Genomic DNA, 15,272 nt, shown 5'->3' on the forward strand with positions numbered 1-15,272 from the left:
TGGAAAGGGGATAGTGGCTCAAAGAGAAAATAATTGACATATTGGTTTTATAGAAAATTCTTTCTCACCTCATTAAAAAGGGGGAAAGGAAAAGGGAAAAAGAAAAGAGAAATAAGGAAAGGGAACAAGAAAGGGAAAAGGATTTAAAGGGAGGATGGAGGGCTACTAAAGAGGTAGGGCTGCATGATGCAAGTGGGGCTCATAAGATTAATACTGAGGAAGGGGTTCAGGAGGGGCAAGGGAAAAAAAGCATAATCTGGGGTTAATATGATTGCAGGAGATACCGAATTAGGAATTTTAACTGTATGAATGGGATGAACTCTCCCATTAAGTGGAGATGGATAGCAGACTGGATCAAAAGTCAGAACCCTACAATATCTTGTTTACAGGAAACACATTTAAAGCAGGGAGATAAATACAGAGTAAAGGTAAAAGACTGGAGCAGAATCTATTATGCTTTAAGTGAAGTCAAAAAAGCAGGGGTAGCCATCCTTATCTCAGATCAAGCAAAAACACAAATTGATCTAATCAAAAGAGATAAGGAAGGAAATTATATCTTGCTAAAGGGTAGCATAGACAATGAAGCAATTTCAATACTAAATATATATGTAACAAGTGGTATAGCATCTAAGTTGCTAAAGGAGAAGTTAAGAGAGTTGCAAGAAGAAATAGACAACAAAAATATAATAGTGGGAGATCTCAACATTGCACTCTCAGTATTAGATAAATCAAACCACAAAACAAATAAGAAAGAAATTTAAAAGGTAAATCAAATATTAGGAAAATTAGGTATGATAGATTTTTGGAGAAAACGGAATGGTAACAGAAAGGAGTATACTTTCTTCTCAGTGGTTCTTGGAACCTATACAAAAATTGACCATATATTAGGACATAAAGATCTCAAAATTAAATGCAGGAAGGCAGAAATACTAAAGGCTTTCTTTTCAGATCATGATGCAATAAAAACTACATTCAACAAAAAAGTTAAGGGTAAATAGACCAAAAAAGTAATTGGAAACTAAATAATCTCATCTTAAAGTATGATTGGGTGAAATAGCAAATTATAGACACAATTAATAATTTATCTCAGGACCTACTTCATGACAAGCCTTGGAATTAATGCTTAACTGGAAAAGAAACCCACAAATAATCACCAACAGAAGACATCCTTGAAATTTGCCAGAGAAGGTCTGTGTTTGCTCGGGGGAGGGTCAAACAGACTGGGCGAAGATTGAGGGCAGGCATGCCAGAGCTAGACAGACAGCTCACACAGCTCAGACCAGAGGGAGATGGTTATGATCTCTGCCTTTTCTGCAAAAAGACTTTTATACCAGTGTGGATATTCTGTCTTGGCAGCAAGACAGGAACAGCAGAGAGGGTGTAAAGACAAGAGGTGAAGAGTAAAACCCTGGAAAGCTAGTGTCTCTTGTAACCCGGCCACACCCAACCCCCACATGGAGTGACTCAGTGCTTTCTCAGAGCCTCAGAGCGCAGATGCAGCACAGCCATCACTGTCCTGTTAGTGGCTCGCTGCTGCCCTCCCCCCCCAGTATGTAGAGGGAGCCCATTAACACCATCCAGCCCCATCCCCCCAAAAACGGACCTATTGTTTCTCTTGTCAATTTGTTTTCTTCGATTCTGCTCCTGACAAAATGAACAAAAAATTCAAAAGGGCTCTAACAATTCACAGCTTCTGTATGGAGGGAGAGCAGACTTCAAATACTGAGGAGACTAAAAACAGACTGTCCCCAGAGGAATCCCCTAAGGGGGATATGATCTGCTCCTCAATACAAAAGAATCTCATAGAAGAAATCAAAAAGGCTCTAAAAAGAGAGCTACAAGAGAAATGGGAAAAGGGAAGGGAAGCTTGGCAAGAGAGTCTGAAGAAATTATCCAGAGTGGATAAAGAGATCAAATCATTGAGAAATAAAATTAATGAATTGGAAAAGGTAAACAACTCCAAGGAAAACAGGATTAGTGAGCTGGATAAAGAAATCAGCTCTCTAAAAAATAAAATGGATAAAATGGAAAAAAATTCCATAGAAGAAAAAAACTCACTTAAAAACCCAATTGGACAATTAAAAAAACATATAAAAAAGTAAGTGAAGAAAATACATCATTGAAAATTAGACTCGAACAAGTAGAAATAAATGACTCAAGGAGAAACCAAGAGGTAGTCAGGCAAAACCAGAGAAATGAAACAATTGAAAAGAATGTCAAGTACCTTACCAGAAAGACAACAGACCTGGAAAACAGATCCAGGAGAGACAATCTGAGAATAATCGGACTCTCTGAAAAATGTGAGGAAAAAAAGAGCTTGGACACTATTTTCGAGGAAATTATCAAAGAGAACTGCCCAGATGTTTTGGAAACAGAGGGTAAAATAGACATTGAAAAAAGTCATCGATCACCTACTGAAAGGGACCCTAAAATCAAAACGCCAAGAAATATAATGGCCAAGTTCAAGAACCATCAGACAAAGAAAAAATACTGGAAGCTGTTAGAAAAAAGCAATTCAGATATAGAGGAGCCACAATAAAGATAACCCATGATCTAGCAGCATCCACATTAAAAGAACAAAGGGCCTGGAACATGATATTCTGAAAGGTTAAGGAACTTGGTATGCAGCCAAGAATAACTTACCCAGCAAGAATGAGCATCGTTTTCCAGGGAAGAAGATGGACATTTAACAAAATAAATGAATTCCATCTATTTTTGATGAAAAAACCAGACCTACATAAAATGTTTGATCTTCAAATACAGAACTCAAGAGATTTCTAAAAAGATAAAAAGAAATCTTGAGAACTATACTTCTGCCATAAACATATGTAAAGAATATATGTATAATTTGTCCTAGAAACTAGAGGTGGAAAGGAAATTATATCATAAAAAAGTGTAAAGTGGTGGTACTACATCTCATGAAGAGGCAAAGATAATCTATTATATGTGAGAGAAAGAAAAGAGGGAGATGAACATAGTGTGTACCAATAGACATATTCGATTTATGATGAAACTTATTCCACTTCATTGAAAAATGAGAGGGAAGGAGTAAGCTAAGGGGAAGGGAATACAGAAATTGTGAGGAAAAGGGGTAAAATAAGGGGAGGAACTTTAAGGTGGGGGAGAGATACTAAAAATGGAGGGCTGTGAAAAGCAAGTGGTGTTCAGAAATTTAATACTGGGTAGGGGGGTGGGAGGGAAGGAAAGGAGAAAAGCATAAGCAGTGATTAACAGGATGGCAAGCAATATAGAATTAGTTATTCTAACCATCAATGTGAATGGGGCAACTCCCTCATAAAGAAGAAGCAGTTAGCAGACTAGATTAAAAGTCAGAATCCTACTATAAGTTGTTTACAGGAAACACACCTGAAACAGGGTGATATATTCAGAATAAAAGTAAAAGGGTGGAGCAGAATCTACTATGCTTCAGGTGAAGCCAAAAATGTAGGGGTAGCCATACTCATCTCAGATCAAGCAAAACAAAAATTGATCTAATTAAAAGAGATAAGGAAGGGCATTATATCCTGCTAAAGGGTGGCATAGATAATGAAGCAGTATCAATATTAAACATATATGCACCAAGTGGTGCAGCATCTAAATTCTTAAAAGAGAAATTTAGGGAGCTGCAAAAAGAAATAGACAGCAAAACTATAATAGTGGGAGATCTCAACCTTGCACTCTCAGAATTAGACAAATCAAAGCACAAAATAAATGAGAAAGAACTCACAGAGGTATAGTTTGATATGATGGATCTTAGGCAAAAGCTAAATGGAGACAGAAAGGAGTATACTTTCTTCTCAGCAGTTCATGGAACCTATACAAAAAATATACTAGGGCATAAAACCTGCAAAATCAAATGCAGTAAGGCAGAAATAGTAAATGCATCCTTTTCAGACTACAATGCAATCAAAATTACATTTAATAAAAAGCCAGGGGAAAATAGACCAAAAAATAATTGGAAACTAAATAATCTTATACTAAAGAATGACTGGGTAAAACAGCAAATCATAGACATAATTAACAACTGCACCCATGAAAGTGACAATAATGAGACATCATACCAAAATGTGTGGGATACAGCCAAAGCAGTAATAAGGGGAAGTTTTATGTTCCTACAGGCCTACTTGCATAAAATAGAGGAAGAGAGGGCCAATGAATTGGGCTTACAACTAAAATTGCTAGAAAAGGAACAAATTAAAAACCCCCAGACAATCACAAAACTTGAAATTCAAAAAATAAAAGGTGAGATTAATAAAATTGAAAGTAAAAAAAAAAAACAAAAAACTATTGAATTAATTAATAAAAATAAGAGTTGGTTCTATGAAAAAACCAAAAAAATAGACAAACCCTTAGTAAAATTGAATAAAAAAACAAAAGAGAAAAAGCTAATTGTTAGTCTTGAAAATGAAAAGGGAGAACTCACCACTAATAAAGAGGAAATTAGAACAATAGTTAGTAGCTACTTTGCTCAACTTTATGCCAATAAATTCGATAAGTTAAATGAAAGGGAAGAATACCTTCAAAAATATAGCTTGCCCAGATTAACAGAGGAAGAAGTAAGTAGTCTAAATAATCCCATCTCAGAAAAAGAACAAGCTATTAACCAACTCCCTAAGAAAAAATCCTCAGGATCAGATGGATTTACATGTGAATTCTACCAAACATTTAAAGAACCACTAACTCCAATGCTATATAAACTATTTGAAAAAATAGGGATTGAAGGAGTCCTACCAAATTCCTTTTATGACACAGACATGGTACCATTACCTAAACCAGGTAGATCAAAAACTGAGAAAGAAAACTATAGACCAATTTCCTTAATGAATATTGATGCTAAAATCTTAAAGAAGATATTAGCAAAAAGACTTCAGAAAATCATCCCCAGGATAATACACTCTGACCAAGTGGGATTTATACCAGGAAGGCAGGGCTGCTTTAATATTAGGAAAACTATTAGTATAATTGACAATATTAATCATCAAATTAATAAAAACCATATGATCATCTCAATAGATGCAGAAAAAGCATCTGATAAAATCCAACATCCATTCCTACTTAAAAAGGCTTGAGAGTATAGCAATAAATGGACTATTCCTTAAAATAATAATGAGCATATATTTAAAACTGTCAGTTAACATCATATGTAATGGCAATAAACTGGAACCTTTCCCTATAAGATCAGGAGTGAAACAAGATTGCCCACTATCACCATTACTTTTCAATATAGTACTATAAATGTTAGCCTCGGCAATAAGAGCCAAGAAAGAGATTCAAGGAAATAGAGTAGGAAATGAGGAAATCAAACTATCACTCTTTGCAGATGACATGATGGCATACATAGAGAACCCTAAAGACTCTGCTAAAAAGCTATTAGAAGTAATTCAGAATTTTAGCAAATTTGCAGGATACAAAATAAATCCACATAAATCCTCAGTATTTTTATACATTACCAACATCCAACAGCAAATGGTACACAAGAAATTCCATTCAAAATAACGGTAGATAGTATAAAATATTTGGGAATATGTCTACCAAAGGAAAGTCAGGAATTATATGAGCCAAATTACAAAACACTTGCCATAAAAAATAGTCAGATATAAATAATTAGAAAGACATTAAGTGCTCTTGGATAGGCCAGGCAAATATAATTAAGATGACAATACTCCCTAAACTAATCTATTTAGTGTTATACCAATCAGACTCCCAAGAAACTATTTTTATAACCTAGAAAAAATAACAACAGAATTCATATGGAGCAACAAAAGGTCGAGAATTTCAAGCAAAATAATGAAAAAAAATTAAATGAAGGTGGTCTAGCTGTACCTGATCTAGAACTATATTATAAAGAAACAGTCACCAAAACCATTTGGTATTGACTAAGAAATAGACTAGTTGATCAGTGGCATAGATTAGGTTCACAGGGCAAGATAGTGAATAAAAATAGCAATCTAATGTTTGACAAACCCAAAGATCCCAATTTTTGGGATAAGAATTCACTATTTGACAAAAACTGCTGGGAAAACTGGAAATTAGTATGGCAGAAACTAGGCATGGACCCACATTTAACACCACACACTAAGATAAGATCAAAATGGGTCCAAGATTTAGGCATAAAGAACGAAATCATAAATAAATTGGAGGAACATGGGATGGTTTACCTCTTGGATTTGGTGAGGAGTAAGGAGTTTGTGTCCAAGGGAGAACTATTTTGATCACAAAATAGAAAATTTTGATTACACCAAATTAAAAAGTTTCTGCACAAACAAAACTAATGCAAACAAGATTAGAAGGGAAGTAACAAATTGGGAAAACCTTTTTACTGTTAAAGGTTCTGATAAAGGCCTCATCTCCAAAATATACAGAGAATTGACTTTAATTTAAAAGAAATGAAGCCATTCTCCAATTGAAAAATGGTCAAATGATCTGAACAGACAATTTTCAGATGATGAAATTGAAACTATTTCCACTCATATCAAAGAGTGTTCCAAATCACTATTGATCAGAGAAATGCAAATTAAGACAACTCTGAGATATCATTACACACCTGTCAGAGTGGCTAAGATGATAGGAACAAATAACGATGAATGTTGGAGGGGATGTGGGAAAACTGGGACACTGATGAATTGTTGGTGGCGTTGTGAAAGAATCCAACCATTCTGGAGAGCAATCTGAAATTATGCCCCAAAAGTTATCAAAATGTGCATACCCTTTGACCCAGCCGTACTACTACTGGGCTTATATCTCAAGGAAATACTAAAGAAGGGAAAGGGTCCCTGTATGTGCCAAAATGTTTGTGGCAGCCCTTTTTATATTGGCTAGAAATTGGAAAATGAATGGATGGCCATCATTTGGAGAATGGTTGGGTAAATTATGGTAAATTAATGTTATGGAATATTATTGTTCTGTAAGAAATGACCAACAGGAGGAATACAGAGAGGCTTGGAGAGACTTACATCAACTGATGCTGAGTGAAATGAGCAGAACTAGGGGATCATCATATACTTCAACATTGATACTGTATGAGGATGTATTCTGATGGAAGTGGATATCTTCAACATAGAGAAGAGTTAATCCAATTCCAATTGATCAATGATGGACAGAATCAGCTACATCCAGGAAAGGAACACTGGGAAATGAGTGTAAACTGTGAGCATTGTTTTTTTGGTTTTTTTTTTTTTTGTTTGTTTTTTTTGTTGTTGTTGTTGTTGCTTTTTGTTTTGTTTTGTTTTGTTTCTTTTCTCAGATTATTTTTACCTTCAGAATACAATCCTTCCTTTGCAACAACAGCAAATACAAAATTCGGTTCTGCACATATATATTGTACCTAGGATATACTATAAGATATTTAATATGTATGGGAATGCCTGCCATCTAGGGGAGGATGTGGAGGGAAGGAGGGGAAAAACTTGAAACAGAAGGGAGTGCAAGGGATAAGGCTGTAAAAAAAAAAAAAAAAAAAAAAAAAAAAAAAAAATTACCATGCATATGTACTGTCAAAGAAAATGTTATAATCATAAAAATTAATTTAAAAAAAAAGAATTTTACACCAAAAAAAGAAAATTTGTATAGCATTACACATATTTAACATATTTTGGATTGCTTCCTGGATGGGGAAGAAAATTAGAGGGAAGGGAAGGCAAAATTTTGGAACACAAAAGAGTTTTGTAGTTGAGAATGTTGAAAACTCTTTGCAAGTATTTTAAAAATAAAAAGCTATTATTTTAAAAAAATAATAATTTCACTCAAAATAATGACAATGATGAGACATCATACCAAAATTTGTTGGATGCAGCTAAAGTATTACATAAATTTTATGTTTAGATGCTTACTTGAAGAAAATAGAGAAAGAAAAGATCAATGAATTGGGCTTACAACTTAAAAAGCTAGAAAAAGTCCAAATTAAAACCCCCCAATCAAATACTAAACTTGAAATTCTAAAACTAAAAGGAGACATTAATAATATTGAAAGTAAAAATACTATTGAACTAATAAATAAAACTAAGAATTGTTTTTATGAAAAAAAACAATAAAATAGATAAACCTTTGATAAATCTGATTAGAAAAAGGAGAGAGGAAAATCAAATTGTTAGTCTTAAACCTGAAAAGGGGGAACTGTCCACCAATGGGGAACAAATTAGAGAAATAATAAGAGTTACTTTGCCTAACTTTATGCCAATAAATTTGATAACCTAAGTGAAATGGAGGACTACCTCCAAAAATATAGGCTTTCCAGATTAACAAAGGAGGAAGTAAATTGCTTAAATAGTCCCATTTAAAAAAAAGAAATAGAGCAAGCTATTAATCAACTCCCTAAGAAAAAAATCTCCAGGACCAGATGGATTCACAGGTGAATTCTACCAAACATTCAAAGAACAATTAACTCCAATGTTATATAAACTATTTGAAAAAATAGAGAGTTAAGGAGTCCTACCAAATTCCTTTTATGACACAGACATGGTACTGATACCCAAACCAGGTAAGTTGAAAACAGAGAAAGAAAAGTATAGACCAATTTGCTTAATGAATATTGATGCTATAATCTTAAATAAAATATTAGCAAAAAGACTACAGAAAATCATCCCCAAGATAATACATCATGATCAAGTAGGATTTATACCAGGAATGCAGGGCTTGTTCAATATTAGGATACATATCAGTATAACTGGCCACATTAATAATCAAATTAACAAAAATCATATGATCATCTCAATAGATGCAGAAAAGCATTTGATAAAATCCAACCCATTTCTATTAAAAACACTTCAGAGTATAGGAATAAATGGACTTTTCCTTAAAATAATCAGTAGCAACTATTTAAAACTATCAATAAACATCATATGTAATGGGGAAAGATTGCAATCATTCCCATTAAGATCAGGGGTGAAACAACATTGTCCACTCTCACCATTACTATTCAATATTGTATTAGAAATGCTAGCTTTGACAATAAGAGTGGAGAAAGAGATTAAAGGAATTAGAGTAGGTAATAAGGAAACCAAATTATCACTCTTTGCTGATAATATGATGGTATACGTAGAGAATCCCAAAGATTCAACTAAAAAGCTATTAGAAATAATCCACACCTTTAACAAAATTGCAGGATACAAAATAAATCCACATAAATCATCAGCATTCTTATATGTCACTAACAAAATCCAGCAGTTATGGAGAGAAATTCCATTTAAAGTAACTACTGATAGTATAAAATATTTAGAGATCTATCTGCCAAGGGAAAATCAGAAACTATATGAGCAAAACTACAAAACGCTTTCCACACAAATTAAGTCTGATCTAACCAAATGGAAAAATATTAACTGCTCTTGGATAGGGCGAGAAAATATAATAAAGATGACAATACTACCTAAACTAATCTATTTATTTAGCGCTATGCCAATCAGACTCCCAAAAAAGTATTTTAATGACCTAGAAAAAATAATAACAGAATTCATATGGAAAAACAAAAGGTCAAGAATTTCAAGGGAATTAATGAAAAAAAAAATCAAATGAAGGTGGCCCAGCTGTACCAGATCTAAAATTATATTATAAAGCAGCAGTTACCAAAACCATTTGGTATTGGCTAAGAAATAGAATAGTTATAGTGTAACACATTATATATGTATGGGATTGCCTGTCATCTAGGGGAGGAAGTAGAGGGAGCTAGAGGAAATTTTGGAAAAATGAATACAAGGGATAATGTTGTAAAAAAAAAAATACCCATGCATATGTACTGTCAAAAAATTAGAACTATAAAATTAATAAAAAAAATTCAAAAAAAATAGACTGGTTGATCAGTGGAATAGATTAGGTCCAAAGGACAAAATAATCAATAACTCTAATAACCTAGTGTTTGACAAACCCAAGGACCCCAGCCTTTGGGACAAGAACTCAATGTTGACAAAAATTGCTGGGAAAATTGGAAATTAATATGGCAGAAACTAGGCATTGACCCACACTTAACACCATACACCAAGGTCAGGTCAAAATGGGTTCAGGACCAGAATAAAGAATAAGATTATAAATAAATTAGAGGAATATAGGATAGTTTACCTCTCAGGCCTGTAGAAGAGGAATGAATCTATGCCCAAATAAGAACTAGAGATCATTAATTATCACAAAGTAAAAAACTTTGATTATATCAAATTGAAAAGTTTTTGTACAAATAAAACTAATGCAGATAAGATTAGAAGGGAAACAATAAACTGGGAAAACATTTTTACTGTCAAAGGTTCTGATAAAAGCCTCATTTTCAAAATATATAGGGAATTGACTCTAATTTATAAGAAATCAAGTCAATCTCCAATTGTTAAATGATCAAAGGATATGAACAGAAAATTCTTGGATGAAGAAATTGAAACTATTTCTAGTCATATGAAAAGATGCTCCAAATCATTATTAATCAGAGAAATGCAAATTAAGACAACTTTGAGAAACCCCTATACACCTATCACATTGGCTAGAATGACAAGGAAAGGTAATGTAGAATGTTGGAGGGGATGTGGGAAAAAAGGAACACTGATACATTGTTGGTGGAACTGTGAATACATCCAGCCATTTTGGAGAGCAATTTGGAATTATGCTCAAAAAGTTATCAAACTGTGCATACCCTTTGGCCTAGCAGTGTTGCTACTGGGTTTCTATACCAAAGAGATCTTAAAGAAGGGAAAGGGACCTCTATGTGCAAGAATGTTTGTGGTGGCCAGAAACTGGAAACTATGTAGATGTCCATCAATTAGAGATTGGATGAATAAATTGTAATATATGAATATTATGGAATATTATTATTCTGTAAGAAATGACCAACAGGATGATTTCAGAAAGGCCTGGAGAGACTTACATGAACTGATGCTGAGTGAAATGAGCAGGACCAGGAAATCATTGTATACTTCAACAACAATACTATATGATGATAAATCCTGATGGATGTGGCCATTTTCAACAATGAGATGAACCAAATCACTTCCAATAGAGCAGTAATGAACTGAACCAGCTACACCCAGCAAAAGAACTCTAGGAGATGATTATGAACCACTACATACAATTCCCAATCCCTCTTATTTTGTCTGCCTACATTTTGGATTTCCTTCACAGGCTAATTGTACACTATTTCAAAGTCCAATTCTTTTTGTACAGCAAAACAAATGTTTGGACATGTATACATATACTGTATTTAATTTATACTCTAATATATTTAACATGTATTGGTCAACCTGCCATCTGGGTGGGGGGAGGAAGGAGGGAAAAATTAGAACAAAAGGTTTGGCAATTGGCAATGTTGTAAATTTACCTATGCATATATCTAGTAAATAAAAACTATTAACATATATTAAAAATATAAAAAAAAGAAAGATAGGAAGGAAGGTCCCCTCCTTTAAAAATCTTGCAGTCTTTTGGCAAACATAAAATGTAGATTTGTATTAATTAGGAACAAATAAATTATCAACTACATAGTATATTATGGAATAGTGCAGTGAGTGCTGAGCTTTGAGACAAAGTGCCTCAGTTTACTTTCTGGCATTGATACTCCAAATTATTTAGGTAATCTGAACTCCAATTTTCTCATCTACAAAATGGGATAAAAGGTTCATATAAACATTATATTAGCATCAATTAGCAATCAATGTGGCTCTAAATCATGGGGGCAAAATCTTAAAAATAAAAGCTGAGTAAAATGAAAATGAAAATAACTCAGAAAACAAAGGATAAGTACATTCTGGGTGTGAGGAAGCTAGGAAAAGTCCCAAAAAAGAAGGTATGGAAAAGAACTAGAATATGGGATATTATCAAATAATTTTTATTAATTTTTAAAGAATAAAGATATCTTTATCATATGGCAAGAGCAAGAGACAAGTGATGCATAGCCTGATTTCTTCTTTGGTATCCTCATATCATAAAAAGGCAAGTTAAGTCTCACAGTCTCTTATGTTGAACTTTTATTAAGGTACAGAAAAGAGTCATTCAAATTGGAAAATCATGAGTGGGTTGGGATCTGCCTTCTTGGAGGGATTATTCAAATCAATAAAACCTCAGAGTTTTCAGTTATTAACACAGTTACTTAACACCCAGAGTTATTGAAGAAAATTTTGGACAAGTGTCAAAATGCTACATAATTATGATTTTTTGTTAATGTGATGGTATGGAGGAAGCAAGTATCTATGCTTCTAACATGTGTTAGTCACTAGAGATAGTAAAACAAAAGTGAATTTGTATATACCCACAAAGAATTTACATTCTAATGGCAGATGCAGCAGGGATATTCAAAATATATAAGATTAGATACAAAGTAATCACCAAAAAAAAGGAACATGTCTTTGTCAGTGTTTATATTCCATCAGAGGTCAGCAGCTGTGTGATTATATCCTGATAAAAATATTACCATCAAAACATGCGGAGCAGAAACCAAGGAAACATTACATTTCCCTTTATCTCAGTTGCTTTGGCACTGGTGTAAGAGAACCAGGTATTTGGGGCAAAGGTGTAGGGAATGAGACTTTAGCAAGTATGGTTTTGACTTTGGGTAGCAAAAAGAATGTCAAAAGACTATATAGGTGATCTATTAGTTTGTTGAGCCATACCCCAGGATAAAAATCAGTTCCAGACTAATCTGCTGCAATTTGTGTCTGAGAAGGTAGTTCTGAATTTTCTCTATTCTATCCTCTCTCTTTCTTCCAATATGGGGAAGGCTTAGTAGGGAAGAGGCAATGCTAATTCAGTTTCCAGCAGACATTGTAAGATGCTAGAGGCAGATTCTACAGGAATGTGGACTCTAACCCTAGTTAACTTTAGAGAGAAGAGACATTAATTTCAACACAGAACTCTAGAACAGATAGCCTTAGTGGTAAATTTGTTTTAAATTTATTTTTATAGATTAAAAAAATGAAACCCTGGAGAGAATTTTTTAAATTACTAAAGGAATTGTAGTTATTGCTAAGGTGGGACTAAAACCTTGATCTCTTTGAGTCCCAATTAAAGGTTCTTCAACTGTATACTTTTTCTTTGCAGAGGAAATTGAAAAGCAGATATCTTTCCCTCTGAGGTTTAGAAGATAAGAAGATAAACATAAAGACAGAGAAACATTGAGGTAAAATAATGTTAGATGAAGATACACATGTTGAATCTAAGTGAATCTAAGGAGAGAAGGTCTTAGTAGTTAGTTATTTATCAGGATTATTAAAATCCATGGCAGAAAGGGAAAATTAAGATAGTGCTAAAGTCATGTTTAAAGGAACTAGAGTAACCTCCCTCAATCCTTATATTTTAATCCATTTCATTTGAACTTGGCTGTAAAGGGCTAGAACTGAGCAAATGCACTTGGATAATGGAGCACTCAAGACTAATTGCCAATTGGACAATTCTCTATCAACATGTTTGAAGGTTGACCCTTCCCAACTATTCTGTTTTGGCTGGATCTGTGGGGAAAAGAAGGGGAAGTGACTTGTGTGGGTGGAGGAGGAGGAGGAGGAAATTGAGGCATTCTCTCCTGGCAGTGGAGAGAGAAGAAGGTGGTGTGGAAATTGCTAGATTTAATCCCCTGACTGTGACTCCAAAAGACCAAGAATAAAGATTTTTGGTGATCCTGACTCTGGCTGATTTCTGGGAAGACAGAGTTCCAGCACTTGGCCAATGTTATTAAGCATCTCCCATCTATAAAACTTTTTCTTAGCATTGTAGAAAGATAGTTTGGTTAATGTATGGTTTTCACAGAGATTATCTTTCAATAGGGGAATGAGACAAACTTTCTTAAATATATTAACATAATCATGGTATCATTGGTAAGGTCACACTGTTGTAGAGCACTAGGTGTCCATATCTTCTAATTTGTAAACCTCTTCCTTTAATCCTTCAGAGATCTTTCAAAAATGTTGGAGGTTTTCCTTTAGATCTAAGTTTTAACATTAAATAGGTACTATGTACCCTGAAATATTCATAAGCAGCACTTTTAATGTAGCAAAGAACTAAAAATAAAAGTAGAGTATCATATAAAAAGAATAAATGAATTATAGAATATTATTGCAGCATAAGAAATGATAAATATGAAAAATTTAAAGAAGCATGAGAAGTTATATGCAATGATAAAGAATGATAACCAGAATAAAGAGGATAAAGCACAGTGAAAACATAATGTAAAAAAAAAAACAAAAAAAACAAAAAAAAACAAATTGAATGCTATGGAGTCATAGAGGTTAACTGTATCCCCTAAGATGAAGTGAAAAAACAAACAAACAAACAAACAAACAAAAAACACAGGCAAAAATGATACACCTATCTCTTATTTACAAAGGCAGGAAGCTGTGGGTATGGAATGTTACATATGTTGTTTAATTTGTTTAATATATTGATAAATTTTTGCTAAAATACCTTTTTGTGCCCTTTTTCTTCTTTCCTATTGTTGATGTTACAACAGATGGCTTTTTGGGTAGAAAAGTTCATTTAAAAACAAAATATATCAAAATTAAAACTTAAAAATAATCACAGTGTTTTTAGGTCAATATTTTGTCTGCTCATCTGTTTTCTTTGTTTTTCTGATACAAATATTCTATCATCTATTTTGAGCACATGCTTCCTCAATGTTATCTTTTATACTATTTTGTGTATATATTGATAATATGCAGAAATCCACTTAGATCTACCATTAGATTTCATTTCCTCTTTATATTATTCATAATTCTGATATCTAGCATAGACTGCACACATAAGATTACTGAAAGATGCTAAAATTTTCTGGATAGTCTTATTTGCTGATGACATCAAAATGTCTCCAACCTTCCTCTTTCTACTCTTCCAAATACTACTGAGTTGATTTAATAAGATCCACAACCATTTGTAAGAGTTCAGACTATCCACTCAGAAAGAAGCAAGTACATGAAGAATGGTTGTTTAGACTATGATATGCAGTAAGATGAACAACCTATACTGCTCATCCATCAATACCTCTATCTTGAACAGATAATGGAGATTGACAATAAGAATTGAATGAGAAGAAGAAAGCAGGCAGTATTACTCTCTGGAAATTGCATACTCTGGAAATGAAACCAAGTTTCCCCTTGAAAAAAAATCCATCCTTTTAATACCAGCATTCTTCAGACATGTAGTAAGTCAATGAATCACAGAATAACGAAATCCCTATAGAACTGAGATACAGATAATTAAAATGCACATTACATAATAACTGTATTAAAGAGGTATCAAACACAAACAAAATTCTATGTGATGTCAAGGGAAGAAGAATGTTACTGTTGCTGGGCAATCATGGAAAAATTCATAGTGAAAACAGA

Source organism: Sminthopsis crassicaudata, chromosome 3 (genome assembly GCF_048593235.1).
Source record: "Sminthopsis crassicaudata isolate SCR6 chromosome 3, ASM4859323v1, whole genome shotgun sequence".
NCBI classification, from domain to species: domain Eukaryota; kingdom Metazoa; phylum Chordata; class Mammalia; order Dasyuromorphia; family Dasyuridae; genus Sminthopsis; species Sminthopsis crassicaudata.